Source organism: Argopecten irradians, chromosome 7 (assembly GCF_041381155.1).
Source record: "Argopecten irradians isolate NY chromosome 7, Ai_NY, whole genome shotgun sequence".
NCBI classification, from domain to species: domain Eukaryota; kingdom Metazoa; phylum Mollusca; class Bivalvia; order Pectinida; family Pectinidae; genus Argopecten; species Argopecten irradians.
Genome location: NC_091140.1, coordinates 46,582,848 through 46,601,771, shown reverse-complemented (window position 1 = coordinate 46,601,771; position 18,924 = coordinate 46,582,848). Strand labels below are relative to the sequence as shown.

Below are 18,924 nucleotides of genomic sequence, written 5' to 3'. Positions count from 1 at the left end.
CTGTCTGATAGGTGACAGTGTACGTATCGTACTAGTCATCTGTCTGATGAAGGTGACAGTGTACATATCGTACTAGTCATCTGTCTGATGAAGGTGACAGTGTACATATCGTACTAGTCATCTGTCTGATGAAGGACAGTGACAGTGTCACACAGGTCGTACTAGTCATCTGTCTGATGAAAGTGACAGTGTACATCAGTGTCGTACTAGTCATCTGTCTGATGAAGGTGACAGTGTACATACATCGTACTAGTCATCTGTCTGATGAAGGTGACAGTGTACACATCGTACTAGTCATCTGTCTGATGAAGGTGACAGTGTACACATCGTACTAGTCATCTGTCTGATGAAGGTGACAGTGTACACATCGTACTAGTCATCTGTCTGATGAAGGTGACAGTGTACACATCGTACACATCTACTAGTCATCTGTCTGATGAAGGTGACAGTGTACAGTATCGTACTAGTCATCTGTCTGTCTGATGATGAAGGTGACAGTGTACACATCGTACGTACTAGTCATCTGTCTGATGAAGGTGACAGTGTACACATCGTACTAGTCATCTGTCTGATGAAGGTGACAGTGTACACATCGTACTAGTCATCTGTCTGATGAAGGTGACAGTGTACACATCGTACTAGTCATCTGTCTGATGAAGGTGACAGTGTACACATCGTACTAGTCATCTGTCTGATGAAGGTGACAGTGTACACATCGTACTAGTCATCTGTCTGATGAAGGTGACAGTGTACACATCGTACTAGTCATCTGTCTGATGATGAAGGTGACAGTGTACATATCGTACTAGTCATCTGTCTGTCTGATGAAGGTGACAGTGTACATATCGTACTAGTCATCTGTCTGATGAAGGTGACAGTGTACACATCGTACTAGTCATCTGTCTGATGAAGGTGACAGTGTACACATACGTACTAGTCATCTGTCTGATGAAGGTGACAGTGTACACATCGTACTATTCATCTGTCTGATGAAGGTGACAGTGTACACATCGTACTAGTCATCTGTCTGATGAATGTGACAGTGAACACATCGTACTAGTCATCTGTCTGATGAATGTGACAGTGTACACATCGTACTAGTCATCTGTCTGATGAAGGTGACAGTGTACATGTGTCACAGTGATGAAGGTGACAGTGTATCGTACTAGTCATCTGTCTGATGAAGGTGACAGTGTACATATCGTACTAGTCATCTGTCTGATGAAGGTGACAGTGTACATATCGTACTAGTCATCTGTCTGATGAAGGTGACAGTGTACACATCGTACTAGTCATCTGTCTGATGAAGGTGACAGTGTGTACACATCGTACTAGTCATCTGTCTGATGAGGTGACAGTGTACATATCGTACTAGTCATCTGTCTGATGAAGGTGACAGTGTACATGTACTAGTACTAGTCATACACATGTACTAGTCATCTGTCTGATGAAGGTGACAGTGTACATATCGTACTAGTCATCTGTCATCTGATGAAGGTGACAGTGTACACATGTACTAGTCATCTGTGATGATGTGAAGTGTGACAGTGTACATATCGTACTAGTCATCTGTCTGATGATGAAGGTGACAGTGTACACATACTGTCACATCTCATCAGACAGATGACTAGTACGATGTGTAACTGACAGTGTTACCTATCATCAGACAGATGACTAGTACGATGTGTACCCTGTCACAATCATCATCAGACAGATGACCTAGTTACGATGTGGTACACTGTCCCACATTCATCCAGACAGATGACTAGTATGATGTGTACACTGTCACATTCATCAGACAGATGACTAGTACGATGTGTGCACTGTCACATTCATCAGACAGATGACCTGTACGTTGTGTACACTGTCACATTCATCAGACAGATGACTAGTATGATGTTTTTACTGTCACCTTCATCAGACAGATGACTAGTACGATGTGTTCACTGTCACCTTCATCAGACAGATGACTAGTACGATGTGTACCTTGTTACACTTCATCACACAAGATCTAGTTACGTTGTGTGTACACTTTCAGTCAGACAGGATGACTAGTACGATGTGTTACACTGGGTCACATTCATCAAGACAGATGTAGTACGATGTGTACACTTCACCTTCATCAGACCAGAATGACTAGTTACGATGTGTACACATTCATCATGACAGATGACTAGTACGGATGTGTTTTTACCCTGTCACATTCATCAGACAGATGACTAGTACGATGTGTTCACTGTCCACCTTCATCAGACAGATGACCTGATGTGTACACTGTCACATTTATCTAGGACAGATGACTATTACGATGTGTAACACTTTTCACCTTCAATCAGACAGATAGACTAGTACGTACACTGTCACATTCATCAGACAGAAGACTAGTACGATGTGTACCACTGTCACACCTTCATCAGACAGATGATCTAGTACGTTCTGTAACAGCTGTCATATTCATCAGACAGATGACTAGTACTATGTGTACACTGTCACCTTCATCAGACAGATGACAAGTACGTTGTGTACACTGTCACATTCATCAGACAGATGAACTAGTACGATGTGTACCTTGTTAACATTCATCAGACAGATGACTAGTACGTGTGTACACTGTCACATTCATCAGGTAAGATGACTAGTACGATTGTGTTTCACTGTCACCCTTCAATTAGACAGGATTGACTAGTTACGATGTGTACACTGTCACCAATTCATCAGACATCAGATGACTAGGTATACGATGTGTACCTGTCACCTTCATCAGACAGATGACTTGTACGATGTACACCCTGTCACATTCATCAACAGATGACTAGTACGATGGGTTACACTGTCCACATTCCAACAGACAGATGACCTAGTACGATGTGTACACTGTCACCTTCATCACACAGATGGACTAGAGTACGTTGTGTACACTGTCACCTTCACGACAGATGACTGTTCATTGTGTATCACTGATCACATTCATCAGACAGATGACTAGTACGATGTGTTACACTGTCACATTCATCAGACATCATGATGACTAGTACGATGTGTGTACACTGTCACCTTCATCAGACAGATGACTAGTAACGTTGTATTCAACTGTACACTGTCACATTCATGTCAGACAATGTGTCAATGGTCACTAGTAACGATGTGTATCGATGTTACACTGGCAGATTCATCAGACAGATGACTAGTACGTTGTGTACCTATGTCACCTTTCATCAGACAGATGACTAGTACGATGTGTCTCACTGTCACATCACTCATCAGACAGATGAACTTATTACAAGATGACTAGTTACGTTGTGTACATGTCACATTCATTCAGCGACAGATGACTAGTACGATGTGTACACACTGTCACATTTTCATCAGACAGATGACTAGTATGATGTGTTCACTGTCACCTTCATCAGACAGATGACTAGTACGATGTGTACACTGTCACCTTCATCAGACAGATGACTAGTACGATGTGTACACTGTCACCTTCATCAGACAGATGACTAGTACGATGTGTACACTGTCACCTTCATCAGACAGATGACTAGTACGATGTGTACACTGTCAAATTCATCAGACAGATGACTAGTACGTTGTGTACACTGTTTACAAAATCATCAGACAGATGACTAGTACGTTGTGTACACTGTCACCATTCATCAGACAGATGACTACTAGTACGAATGGTGTTACATGTGTCTTGTCACATTCATCAGACAGATGACTAGTACGATGTGTTCACTGTCACATTCATCAGACAGATGACCTGTACGATGTGTACACTGTCACATTTATCAGACAGATTACTAGTACGATGTGTTACACTGTCACATTCATCAGAACAGATGACTAGTACGCTTTGTGTACACTGTCTGTTACCATTCATCAGACAGATGACTAGTACGTTGTGTACCTGTACAACAGATGTCACATTCATCAATTCATCTAGACAGATGACTAGTACGATGTGTACACTGTCACATTCCAATCAGACAGATGACTAGTACGATGTGTACACTGTCACCTTCATCAGACAGATGACTAGTGTACGATGTGTACACTGTCACCTTCATCAGACAGATGACTAGTACGATGTGTACACTGTTCACCGTCACCATTCATCAGACAGATGACTAGTACGATGTGTAACACTGTCACATTCATCAGACAGATGACTAGTACGATGTGTTACACTGTCACCTTCATCAGACAGATGACTAGTACGATGTGTTACACTGTCACATTCATCACTCAGATGACTAGTACGTTGTGTACACTGTTACATTCATCAGACAGATGACTAGTACGATGTTGTACACTGTCACATTCATCAGACAGATGACTAGTATGCGTTTGTGTACACTGTCACATTTCATCAGACAGATGACTAGTACGATGTGTACACTGTCACATTCATCAGACAGATGACTAGTACGTTGTGTACACTGTCACCATTCATCAGACAGATGACTAGTACGATGTGTACACTGTCACATTCATCAGACAGATGACTAGTACGTTGTGTACACTGTCACATTCATCAGACAGATGACTAGTACGATGTGTACACTGTCACCTTCATCAGACAGATGACTAGTACGTTGTGTACACTGTCACATTCATCAGACAGATGACTAGTACGATGTGTACACTGTCACATTCATCAGACAGATGACTAGTACGATGTGTACACTGTCACCTTCATCAGACAGATGACTAGTACGATTGTGTACACTTGTCACCTTCATCAGACAGATGACTAGTACGATGTGTACACTGTCACATTCATCAGACAGATGACTAGTACGATGTGTACCTGTCACCTTTCAATCAGACAGATGACTAGTACGATGTGTACACCTGTCACATTCATCAGACAGATGACTAGTACGATGTGTACACTGTCACCTTCATCAGACATCAGATGACCAGTACGATGTGTTACACTGTCACCTTCATCAGGACAGATGACTAGTACGATGTGTACACTGTCACCCTTCATCAGACAGGATGACTAGTACGATGTGTACACTTGTCACCCTTCATCAGACAGATGACTAGTACGATGTGTTATCACTGTCACCTTCATCAGAACAGATGACTAGTACGATGTGTACACTGTCACCTTCATCAGACAGATGACTAGTACGATGTGTACACTGTCACCTTCATCAGACAGATGACTAGTACGTTGTGTACACTGTCACATTTCATCAGACAGATGACTAGTACGATGTGTACACTGTCACATTCATCAGACAGATGACTAGTACGTTGTGTACACTGTCACATTCATCAGACAGATGACTAGTACGATGTGTACACTGTCACCTTCATCAGACAGATGACTAGTACGATGTGTACCTGTCACATTCATCAGACAGATGACTAGTACGATTGTGTACACTGTCACATTCATCAGACAGATGACTAGTACGATGTGTTCACTGTCACATTTATCAGACAGATTACTAGAACGATGTGTACACTGTCACATTCATCAGACAGATGACTAGTACGATGTGTACACTGTCACCTTCATCAGACAGATGACTAGATACGTTGTGTACACTGTCACCATTCATCAGACAGATGACTAGTACGATGTATGAACACTGTCACCTTCATCAGACAGATGACTAGTACGATGTGTACACTGTCACATTTCATCAGACAGATGACTAGTACGATGTGTACACTGTCAATTCATCAGACAGATGACTAGTACGATGTGTTCACTGTCACCTTCATCAGACAGATGACTAGTACGATGTGTACACTGTCACATTCATCAGACACCGATGACTAGTACGATGTGTACACTGTCACATTCATCAGACAGATGACTAGTACGATGTGTACACTTGTCACCTTCATCAGACAGATGACTAGTACGATGTGTGTACACTGTCACATTCATCAGACAGATGACTAGTACGTTGTGTACACTGTCACATTCATCAGACAGATGACTAGTACGATGTGTACACTGTCACATTCATCAGGACAGATGACTAGTACGATGTGTACACTGTCACATTCATCAGACAGATGACTAGTACGATTGTGTACACTGTCACATTCATCAGACAGATGACTAGTACGATGTGTCACTGTCACCTTCATCAGACAGATGACTAGTACGATGTGTACACTGTCACCTTCATCAGACAGATGACTAGTACGATGTGTACACTGTCACATTCATCAGACAGATGACTAGTACGTTGTGTACACTGTCACTTTCAATCAGACAGATGACTAGTACGATGTGTTCACTGTCACCTTCATCAGACAGATGACTAGTACGATGTGTACACTGTCACCTTCATCAGACAGATGACTATTACGATGTGTACACTGTCACATTCATCAGACAGATGACTAGTACGATGTGTACACTGTCACCTTCATCAGACAGATGACTAGTACGATGTGTACACTGTCACCTTCATCAGACAGATGACTAGTACGATGTGTACCTGTCACCTTCATCAGACAGATGACTAGTACGATGTGTACACTGTCACATTCATGAGACAGATGACTAGTATGACATTAGTAGTACGTTGTGTACACTGTCACCTTCATCAGACAGATGACTAGTACGATGTGTACACTGTCCGATCACTAGTAAATTGTACCTTCATTCAGACAGATGGCTAATACGATGTGTACACCCTGTCACCTTCATCAGACAGATGACTAGTACGTGTGTGTACACTGTCACCTTCATCAGACAGATGACTAGAACGATGTGTGTACACTGTCACCTTCATCAGACAGATGACTAGTACGATGTGTACACTGTCACATTCATCAGACAGATGACTTAATACGATTGTTACACTGTCACCTTCATCAGACAGATGACTAGTACGTTGTGTACACTGTCACATTCATCAGACAGATGACTAGTATAGTACGACATGTGTAGTGTCACATTCATCAGACAGATGACTAGTACGTTGTGTACACTGTCACATTTCATCAGACAGATGACTAGTACGATGTGTTCACTGTCACCTTCATCAGACAGATGACTAGTACGATGTGTACACTGTCACCTTCATCAGACAGATGACTAGTACGATGTGTACACTGTCACCTTCATCAGACAGATGACTAGTACGTTGTGTACACTGTCACATTCATCAGACAGATGACTAGTACGATGTGTTCACTGTCACATTCATCAGACAGATGACTAGTACGATGTGTTCACTGTCACATTCATCAGACAGATGACTAGTACGATGTGTACACTGTCACATTCATCAGACAGATGACTAGTACGATGTGTACACTGTCACATTCATCAGACAGATGACTAGTACGATGTGTACACTGTCACATTCATCAGACAGATGACTAGTACGATGTGTACACTGTCACATTCATCAGACAGATGACTAGTACGATGTGTACACTGTCACCTTCATCAGACAGATGACTAGTTCGTTGTGTACACTGTCACATTCATCAGACAGATGACTAGTACGATGTGTTCACTGTAACATTCATCAGACAGATGACGATTACGATGTGTACACTGTCACATTCATCAGACAGATGACTAGTACGATGTGTTCACTGTCACATTCATCAGACAGATGACTAGTACGATGTGTACACTGTCACATTCATCAGACAGATGACTAGTACGATGTGTACACTGTCACATTCATCAGACAGATGACTAGTACGTTGTGTACACTGTCACATTCATCAGACAGATGACTAGTACGATGTGTTCACACTGTCACATTCATCAGACAGATGACTAGTACGATGTGTACACTGTCACCTTCATCAGACAGATGACTAGTACGATGTGTACACTGTCACATTCATCAGACAGATGACTAGTACGATGTGTACCTTGTTACCTTCATCAGACAGATGGCTAGTACGATGTGTACACTGTCACATTCATCAGACAGATGACTAGTACGATGTGTACACTGTCACATTCATCAGACAGATGACTAGTACGATGTGTACACTGTCACATTCATCAGACAGATGACTAGTACGATGTGTACACTGTCACATTCATCAGACAGATGACTAGTACGATGTGTACACTGTCACCTTCATCAGACAGATGACTAGTACGATGTGTACACTGTCACCTTCATCAGACAGATGACTAGTACGATGTGTACACTGTCACATTCATCAGACAGATGACTAGTACGATGTGTACACTGTCACATTCATCAGACAGATGACTAGTACGATGTGTACACTGTCACATTCATCAGACAGATGACTAGTACGATGTGTACACTGTCACATTCATCAGACAGATGACTAGTACGATGTGTACACTGTCACCTTCATCAGATAGATGACTAGTACGATGTGTTCACTGTCACCTTCATCAGACAGATGACTAGTACGTTGTGTACACTGTCACATTCATCAGACAGATGACTAGTACGATGTGTACCTTGTTACCTTCATCAGACAGATGACTAGTACGATGTGTACACTGTCACCTTCATCAGACAGATGACTAGTACGATGTGTACACACTGTCACATTCATCAGACAGATGACTAGTACGATGTGTACACTGTTACCATTCATCAGACAGATGACTAGTACGATGTGTACACTGTCACCTTCATCAGACAGATGACTAGTACGATGTGTACACTGTCACCTTCATCAGACAGATGACTAGTACGATGTGTACACTGTCACATTCATCAGACAGATGACTAGTACGATGTGTACACTGTCACCTTCATCAGACAGATGACTAGTACGATGTGTACACTGTCACCTTCATCAGACAGATGACTAGTACGATGTGTACACTGTCACCTTCATCAGACAGATGACTAGTACGATGTGTACACTGTCACCTTCATCAGACAGATGACCTGTACGATGTGTACACTGTCACATTCATCAGACAGATGACTAGTACGATGTGTTTACTGTCACCTTCATCAGACATGACTAGTACGATGTGTACACTGTCACCTTCATCAGACAGATGACTAGTACGATGTGTACACTGTCACCTTCATCAGACAGATGACTAGTACGATGTTGTACACTGTCACATTCATCAGACAGATGACTAGTACGATGTGTACACTGTCACATTCATCAGACAGATGACTAGTATGATGTTTTTACTGTCACATTCATCAGACAGATGACTAGTACGATGTGTTCACTGTCACCTTCATCAGACAGATGACCTGTACGATGTGTACCCTGTCACATTCATCAGACAGATGACTAGTACGATGTGTTCACTGTCACATTCATCAGACAGATGACTAGTACGATGTGTACACTGTCACATTCATCAGACAGATGACTAGTACGATGTGTACACTGTCACATTCATCAGACAGATGACTAGTACGATGTGTACACTGTCACATTCATCAGACAGATGACTAGTACGATGTGTTCACTGTCACCTTCATCAGACAGATGACTAGTACGATGTGTACACTGTCACCTTCATCAGACAGATGACTAGTACGTTGTGTACACTGTCACATTCATCAGACAGATGACTAGTACGATGTGTACACTGTCACCTTCATCAGACAGATGACTAGTACGATGTGTTCACTGTCACCTTCATCAGACAGATGACTAGTACGATGTGTACACTGTCACCTTCATCAGACAGATGAACTAGTACGATGTGTACACTGTCACATTCATCAGACAGATGACTAGTACGATGTGTACACTGTCACATTCATCAGACAGATGACTAGTACGATGTGTACACTGTCACATTCATCAGACAGATGACTAGTACGATGTGTACACTGTCACCTTCATCAGACAGATGACTAGTACGTTGTGTACACTGTCACCTTCATCAGACAGATGACTAGTACGATGTGTACACTGTCACATTCATCAGACAGATGACTAGTACGATGTGTACACTGTCACCTTCATCAGACAGATGACTAGTACGATGTGTACACTGTCACATTCATCAGACAGATGACTAGTACGATGTGTACACTGTCACATTCATCAGACAGATGACTAGTACGATGTGTACACTGTCACATTCATCAGACAGATGACTAGTACGATGTGTACACTGTCACATTCATCAGACAGATGACTAGTACGATGTGTACACTGTCACATTCATCAGACAGATGACTAGTACGATGTGTACACTGTCACCTTCATCAGACAGATGACTAGTACGATGTGTACACTGTCACATTCATCAGACAGATGACTAGTACGATGTGTACACTGTCACCTTCATCAGACAGATGACTGTCAAAGATGACTAGTACGATGTGTACACTGTCACCTTCATCAGACAGATGACTAGTACGATGTGTACACTGTCACATTCATCAGACAGATGACTAGTACGATGTGTACACTGTCACCTTCATCAGACAGATGACTAGTACGATGTGTACCTTGTTACCTTCATCAGACAGATGACTAGTACGATGTGTACACTGTCACATTCATCAGACAGATGACTAGTACGATGTGTACACTGTCACATTCATCAGACAGATGACTAGTACGATGTGTACACTGTCACATTCATCAGACAGATGACTACTAGTACGATGTGTACCTTGTTACCTTCATCAGACAGATGACCTGTACGAGTTGTACCCTGTCATATTCATTAGACAGATGACTAGTACGATGTGTACACTGTCACATTCATCAGACAGATGACTAGTACGTTGTTTACACTGTCACATTCATCAGACAGATGACTAGTACGATGTGTACACTGTCACCTTCATCAGACAGATGACTAGTACGATGTGTACACTGTCACATTCATCAGACAGATGACTAGTACGATGTGTTCACTGTCACATTCATCAGACAGATGACCTGTACGATGTGTACACTGTCACATTTATCAGACAGATTACTAGAACGATGTGTACACTGTCACATTCATCAGACAGATGACTAGTACGATGTGTACACTGTCACATTCATCAGACAGATGACTAGTACGATGTGTACACTGTCACCTTCATCAGACAGATGACTAGTACGATGTGTACACTGTCACATTCATCAGACAGATGACTAGTACGTTGTGTACACTGTCACATTCATCAGACAGATGACTAGTACGTTGTGTACACTGTCACATTCATCAGACAGATGACTAGTACGTTGTGTACACTGTCACTTTCATCAGACAGATGACTAGTACGATGTGTACACTGTCACATTCATCAGACAGATGACTAGTACGTTGTGTACACTGTCACATTCATCAGACAGATGACTAGTACGATGTGTACACTGTCACATTCATCAGACAGATGACTAGTACGATGTGTTCACTGTCACATTCATCAGACAGATGACTAGTACGATGTGTACACTGTCACCTTCATCAGACAGATGACTAGTACGATGTGTACACTGTCACATTCATCAGACAGATGACTAGTACGATGTGTACACTGTCACATTCATCAGACAAATGACTAGTACGTTGTGTTCACTGTCACCTTCATCAGACAGATGACTAGTACGATGTGTACACTGTCACCTTCATCAGACAGATGACTAGTACGATGTGTACACTGTTACCTTCACATCAGACAGATGACTAGTACGATGTGTACCTTGTCACCTTCATCAGACAGATGACTAGTACGATGTGTACACTGTCACCTTCATCAGACAGATGACTAGTACGATGTGTACCTTGTTACCTTCATCAGACAGATGACTAGTACGAGGTGTACCCTGTCACATTCATCAGACAGATGACTAGTACGATGTGTTCACTGTCACCTTCATCAGACAGATGACTAGTACGTTGTGTACACTGTCACATTCATCAGACAGATGACTAGTACGATGTGTACACTGTCACATTCATCAGACAGATGACTAGTACGATGTGTACACTGTCACATTCATCAGACAGATGACTAGTACGTTGTGTACACTGTCACATTCATCAGACAGATGACTAGTACGATGTGTACACTGTCACATTCATCAGACAGATGACTAGTACGTTGTGTACACTGTCACATTCATCAGACAGATGACTAGTACGATGTGTACACTGTCACATTCATCAGACAGATGACTAGTACGATGTGTACACTGTCACCTTCATCAGACAGATGACTAGTACGATGTGTACACTGTCACATTCATCAGACAGATGACTAGTACGATGTGTACACTGTCACCTTCATCAGACAGATGACTAGTACGATGTGTACACTGTCACATTCATCAGACAGATGACTAGTACGTTGTGTACACTGTCACATTCATCAGACAGATGACTAGTACGTTGTGTACACTGTCACTTTCATCAGACAGATGACTAGTACGATGTGTTCACTGTCACCTTCATCAGACAGATGACTAGTACGATGTGTACACTGTCACCTTCATCAGACAGATGACTAGTACGATGTGTACACTGTCACCTTCATCAGACAGATGACAGTAGTGAGTACGACTAGTACGTTGTGTACACTGTCACATTCATCAGACAGATGACTAGTACGATGTGTACACTGTCACATTCATCAGACAGATGACTAGTACGATGTGTTCACTGTCACCTTCATCAGACAGATGACTAGTACGATGTGTACATTGTCACATTCATCAGACAGATGACTAGTACGATGTGTACACTGTCACATTCATCAGACAGATGACTAGTACGATGTGTACACTGTCACATTCATCAGACAGATGACTAGTACGATGTGTACACTGTCACCTTCATCAGACAGATGACTAGTACGATGTGTACACTGTTACCTTCATCAGACAGATGACTAGTACGATGTGTACACTGTCACATTCATCAGACAGATGACTAGTACGTTGTGTACACTGTCACATTCATCAGACAGATGACTAGTACGATGTGTACACTGTCACATTCATCAGACAGATGACTAGTACGTGTTGTGTACACTGTCACATTCATCAGACAGATGACTAGTACGTTGTGTACACTGTCATATTCATCAGACAGATGACTAGTACGATGTGTACACTGTCACATTCATCAGACAGATGACTAGTACGATGTGTACACTGTCACATTCATCAGACAGATGACTAGTACGATGTGTTCACTGTCACCTTCATCAGACAGATGACTAGTACGATGTGTACACTGTCACCTTCATCAGACAGATGACTAGTACGATGTGTACACTGTCACATTCATCAGACAGATGACTAGTACGATGTGTACACTGTCACATTCATCAGACAGATGACTAGTACGATGTGTACACTGTCACCTTCATCAGACAGATGACTAGTACGATGTGTACACTGTCACCTTCATCAGACAGATGACTAGTACGTTGTGTACACTGTCACATTCATCAGACAGATGACTAGTACGATGTGTTCACTGTCACCTTCATCAGACAGATGACTAGTACGATGTGTACACTGTCACCTTCATCAGACAGATGACCTGTACGATGTGTACCCTGTCACATTCATCAGACAGATGACTAGTATGATGTTTTTACTGTCACATTCATCAGACAGATGACTAGTACGATGTGTTCACTGTCACCTTCATCAGACAGATGACTAGTACGATGTGTACCTTGTTACCTTCATCAGACAGATGACCTGTACGATGTGTACCCTGTCACATTCATCAGACAGATGACTAGTACGATGTGTACACTGTCACATTCATCAGACAGATGACCTGTACGATGTGTACACTGTCACATTCATCAGACAGATGACTAGTACGATGTGTTCACTGTCACCTTCATCAGACAGATGACTAGTACGATGTGTACACTGTCACCTTCATCAGACAGATGACTAGTACGATGTGTATACTGTCACCTTCATCAGACAGATGACTAGTACGATGTGTACACTGTCACATTCATCAGACAGATGACTAGTACGATGTGTACACTGTCACCTTCATCAGACAGATGACTAGTACGATGTGTACACTGTCACCTTCATCAGACAGATGACTAGTACGATGTGTACACTGTCACATTCATCAGACAGATGACTAGTACGATGTGTACACTGTCACATTCATCAGACAGATGACTAGTACGATGTGTACACTGTCACCTTCATCAGACAGATAACTAGTACGATGTGTACACTGTCACCTTCATCAGACAGATGACTAGTTCGTTGTGTACACTGTCACATTCATCAGACAGATGACTAGTACGATGTGTTCACTGTCACATTCATCAGACAGATGACTAGTACGATGTGTACCTTGTTACCTTCATCAGACAGATGACTAGTACGATGTGTACACTGTCACATTCATCAGACAGATGACTAGTACGTTGTGTACACTGTCACCTTCATCAGACAGATGACTAGTACGATGTGTACACTGTCACCTTCATCAGACAGATGACTAGTACGATGTGTACACTGTCACCTTCATCAGACAGATGACTAGTACGATGTGTACCTTGTTACCTTCATCAGACAGATGACTAGTACGATGTGTACACTGTCACATTCATCAGACAGATGACTAGTACGATGTGTTCACTGTCACATTCATCAGACAGATGACTAGTACGATGTGTACACTGTCACATTCATCAGACAGATGACTAGTACGATGTGTTCACTGTCACCTTCATCAGACAGATGACTAGTACGATGTGTACACTGTCACCTTCATCAGACAGATGACTAGTACGATGTGTACACTGTCACCTTCATCAGACAGATGACTAGTACGATGTGTACACTGTCACCTTCATCAGACAGATGACTAGTACGATGTGTACACTATCACCTTCATCAGACAGATGACTAATACGATGTGTACCCTGTCACCTTCATCAGACAGATGACTAGTACGATGTGTGTCCTGTCACCTTCATCAGACAGATGACTAGTATGATGTGTAAACTGTCATCTTTATCAGACAGATGACTAGTATGATGTGTACAATGTCATTTTCATTAGACAGACGACTAGTACGATGTGTACACTGTCACCTTCATCAGAATGATGACTCGCAGCCATAACTCTGTCATCTGTTGATAAAAATATATCAGACAGATCCCAGACAGATGACTCGCCTTCATGAATATTAGAAGAAAGAAAAAATATGAATAAATTTGTTTAAATTGTATTAATATACTAATACGTTTTATATCATACTTACACATTTCATATGTTTCTGTTACAACTCGCCTTTGTAAAATATTACAAAGGCGAGTTGATGACGTATGAAAAATGATGAATATATAGTATATGAGTATATATACACGCCACTGTGCTATATTGACTAATTAACAACACATCTCTAAGTCAATTTGACCTACATAAAATGATATATTTATTAACTTATAAAATCCCGTGTATTTCTGAAACAAAGTTTACACAACACAGGCCTATATACATAATTCTTGTGTTTCAGTTGAAGATGTAGTTTTTAATCAACATTTCTATGCAGTGGTGTAATCGAATACATTCTCTATGTTATCCTCTCCTGCATGGCGTACATGCAGTTCGGCTTCGGCGCCTGATTCCTCCGCGAGCACGGCTAGAGCATACGCAACAGTCTTTTTCCTTCCGTTGCGGGAGGACGTCTACATGACATCTCCTCGGTCTCGGTCTTGCTACCTGTGCGTCGGGCTGAACTCCAGCTAAATCTTCTATCACCATCTGAATAAACTTAAGTCTTGACACCACCCTATCCGACGTGTTGTTCTTATATGAAATATAGGAATTCATCATGATTCGATGAAACAGATGCAATACTACTTTTTTCCAAACCTTTTTATTGCGTCGAACGCAGCTATATGCGCTCATCACAGCATCAGACGAATCGACAGCTCCAATGTACCTATTATATTGGTATATAAAATATAGGCATTATCATGATTCGATGAAACAGATGCAATACTACTTTTTTCCAAACCTTTTTATTGCGTCGAACGCAGCTATATGCGCTCATCACAGCATCAGACGAATCGACAGCTCCAATGTACCTATTATATTGGTATATAAAATATAGGCATTATCATGATTCGATGAAACAGATGCAATACTACTTTTTTCCAAACCTTTTTATTGCGTCGAACGCAGCTATATGCGCTCATCACAGCATCAGACGAATCGACAGCTCCAATGTACCTATTATATTGGTATATAAAATATAGGCATTATCATGATTCGATGAAACAGATGCAATACTACTTTTTTCCAAACCTTTTTATTTCGTCGAACGCAGCTATATGCGCTCATCACAGCATCAGACGAATCGACAGCTCCCATGTACCTATTATATTGGTGAATGATGTTTGGGCGTCCGGTCTGGAGGTCCTGAGCAAGAAGTTAAGTGCTCAACATACGCACTGGGTTTTTACCCACCATCTTTGTATGCTACACAAAGAACATCTCTCTGGCGCATGTAAATGGTAGTGCCAGCCTGGGGGTCTGCCTGCTGAATGGTACGCGGCATTGGGCGATTTTTTCTCAGTGTTCCCGTTACATAGGTATTGAGTGTTAGAAGACGTGATGCAAGATTAAGAGAAGTGAAATACCTATCACAGAAAACATGGTGGCCTTTGTGAAACAGGGAGGTTTCTCTCAAGAGACTTTTCACTACATGAGTTCCCTGCAACTCTCCTCTTGGTGATGGATCTCCTCTTGGTGTTGGATCAAATTGTCGCCCTCTGTAAATCATCATCCGGATGACGTATCCAGTTGCCGCTTCACACAACATCCAGAACTTGATGCCGAATTTGGCTGCCTTGGTTGGGATATACTGACGCATTATACTATGACCTCTTGTAGACACTAGCGTCTCGTCGACACATAGCTCCTGATTGGGTATCAAAAACCTTTGAAACATTCTGTTAATGAAGGTCAGCAGTGGTTTGAAGCGTGCAGATGGATCATAAGCTGGATGCTGCAAAATAATGAAACATTCTAATGAATATGTCACATGAAAAACTGTATAAATCGTACAATTTTGATAAATTGCTAAGTCTTTTACTGTATCGTATTACAACATTCAGGGACGACAAATTAGCATTACAATTTCAAAGAAGGAAGTATGACAGGCTTTTAGTCTCTCTTATTTAATGAATACTCACATTTCGTATTTTATAAAAAAATATATTACTCAATAACACACACCTGTCTGTCTGCCAATCTCCGATAATCAGCCACATGCAGGAACTTTAAGATGTTTTCGAATGTATTCCTAGAAGAAAATGTCTTGAACCAGGATGAAAGTTGGCTTGGTAACATTGAATTCCAATACTCTTCTATGGAGGTCTTTCTAACAATTCCCATGTTAAAAAATATGGCCAAAAATGATTTGAACGTCTGAAATGTCAATGGCTCCCATCTATGCACTCGTCCGAACCTGCCTAAATTTTCTGTCGTTCGCAGATAATTCCTCGCATATCTGTCAAAGTAATAAATACAGATGCATGTAAATGACAATAAAACTGCAATTAAGGAAAATATAACGTTTTTAAAATATATGTACTGCATGCTACATGTATGGAGAGTATACCGGTGTTATCAAATACATGTAAACAGTAGATCGGTATTATCAAATACATGTATACAGTAGATCAGTATTATCAAATACATGTATAAAGTAGACCGATATTATACAATAGATCGACATTATCAAATACATGTATAAAGTAGACCGATATTATCAAATACATGCTAAATTAGATCGGTATTATCAAATACATGTATACAGTAGATCGGTAGGATCAAATACATGCATAGAGTGGATCGGTGTTGTAAAATACTTAGATCGGTATTATCAAATACAGGTATACAGTAGATCGGTATTGTCAAATACATGCACAGTAGATCGGTATTATCAAATACACGTATACAGTAGATCGGTATAATTTAATACATGCACAGTAGATCGGTATTATCAAATACATGTAAACAGTAGATCGGTATTATCAAATACATGTATACAGTAGATCAGTACTATCAATTACATGTAAACAGTAGATCGGTATTGTCAAATACATGCACAGTAGATCGGTATTATCAAATACATGTAAACAGTAGATCGGTATTATCAAATACATGTATACAGTAGATCGGTACTATCAAATACATGTAAACAGTAGATCGGTATTGTCAAATACATGCACAGTAGATCGGTATTACCAAATACATGTATACAGTAGATCGGTATTGTCAAATACATGCACAGTAGATCGGTATTATCAAATACACGTATACAGTAGATCGGTATAATTTAATACACGTATACAGCAGATTGGTATTATCAAATACATGCACAGTAGATCGATATTATCAAATACATGTAAACAGTAGATCGGTATTATCAAATACATATATACAGCAGATTGGTATTATCAAATACATGTATACAGTAGATCGGTACTATCAAATACATGTATGCAGTAGATCGGTACTATCAAATACATGTATACAGTAGATCGGTACTATCAAATACATGTATACAGTAGATCGGTACTATCAAATACATGTAATATCAGAAGTACACGTACAGGGTAGGGGCGAGTGGGACGATATTTATATTGATGAAAGGTACAATAGAAGAAGAAAGATTTTATGGATTTACCGTAAAGCTTTGAATGTTATTTACAAGACTGTGCTTATTTTATGTGATCTTAAGTAAAAAAAAATATAATACACATACAATTTTGTCAATGTTATTGTGCTACATATTTTGCTGATTCCCGTTATATCTAAATGCTTCACAACATTTGATAAAAAAATTCCTTTCTAATGCACTTTCTTATTAAAACTTATAAAAAGATCCACTCACAAAGTGCATGACAAATAATAGTTCTAAGATCGATCATCAAATATATTCTTTTCCAATTTAACTTTGTAAATCAATATTACTGGTACTAGGTG

General features: G+C 40.8%; 1 pseudogene; it reads right to left on the bottom strand.

Moving 5' to 3' along the window:
• Positions 1-15,438: 15,438 nt before the first annotated feature.
• LOC138327273 (piggyBac transposable element-derived protein 4-like) lies at positions 15,439-17,346 on the bottom strand (annotated as a pseudogene).
• Positions 17,347-18,924: the final 1,578 nt, after the last annotated feature.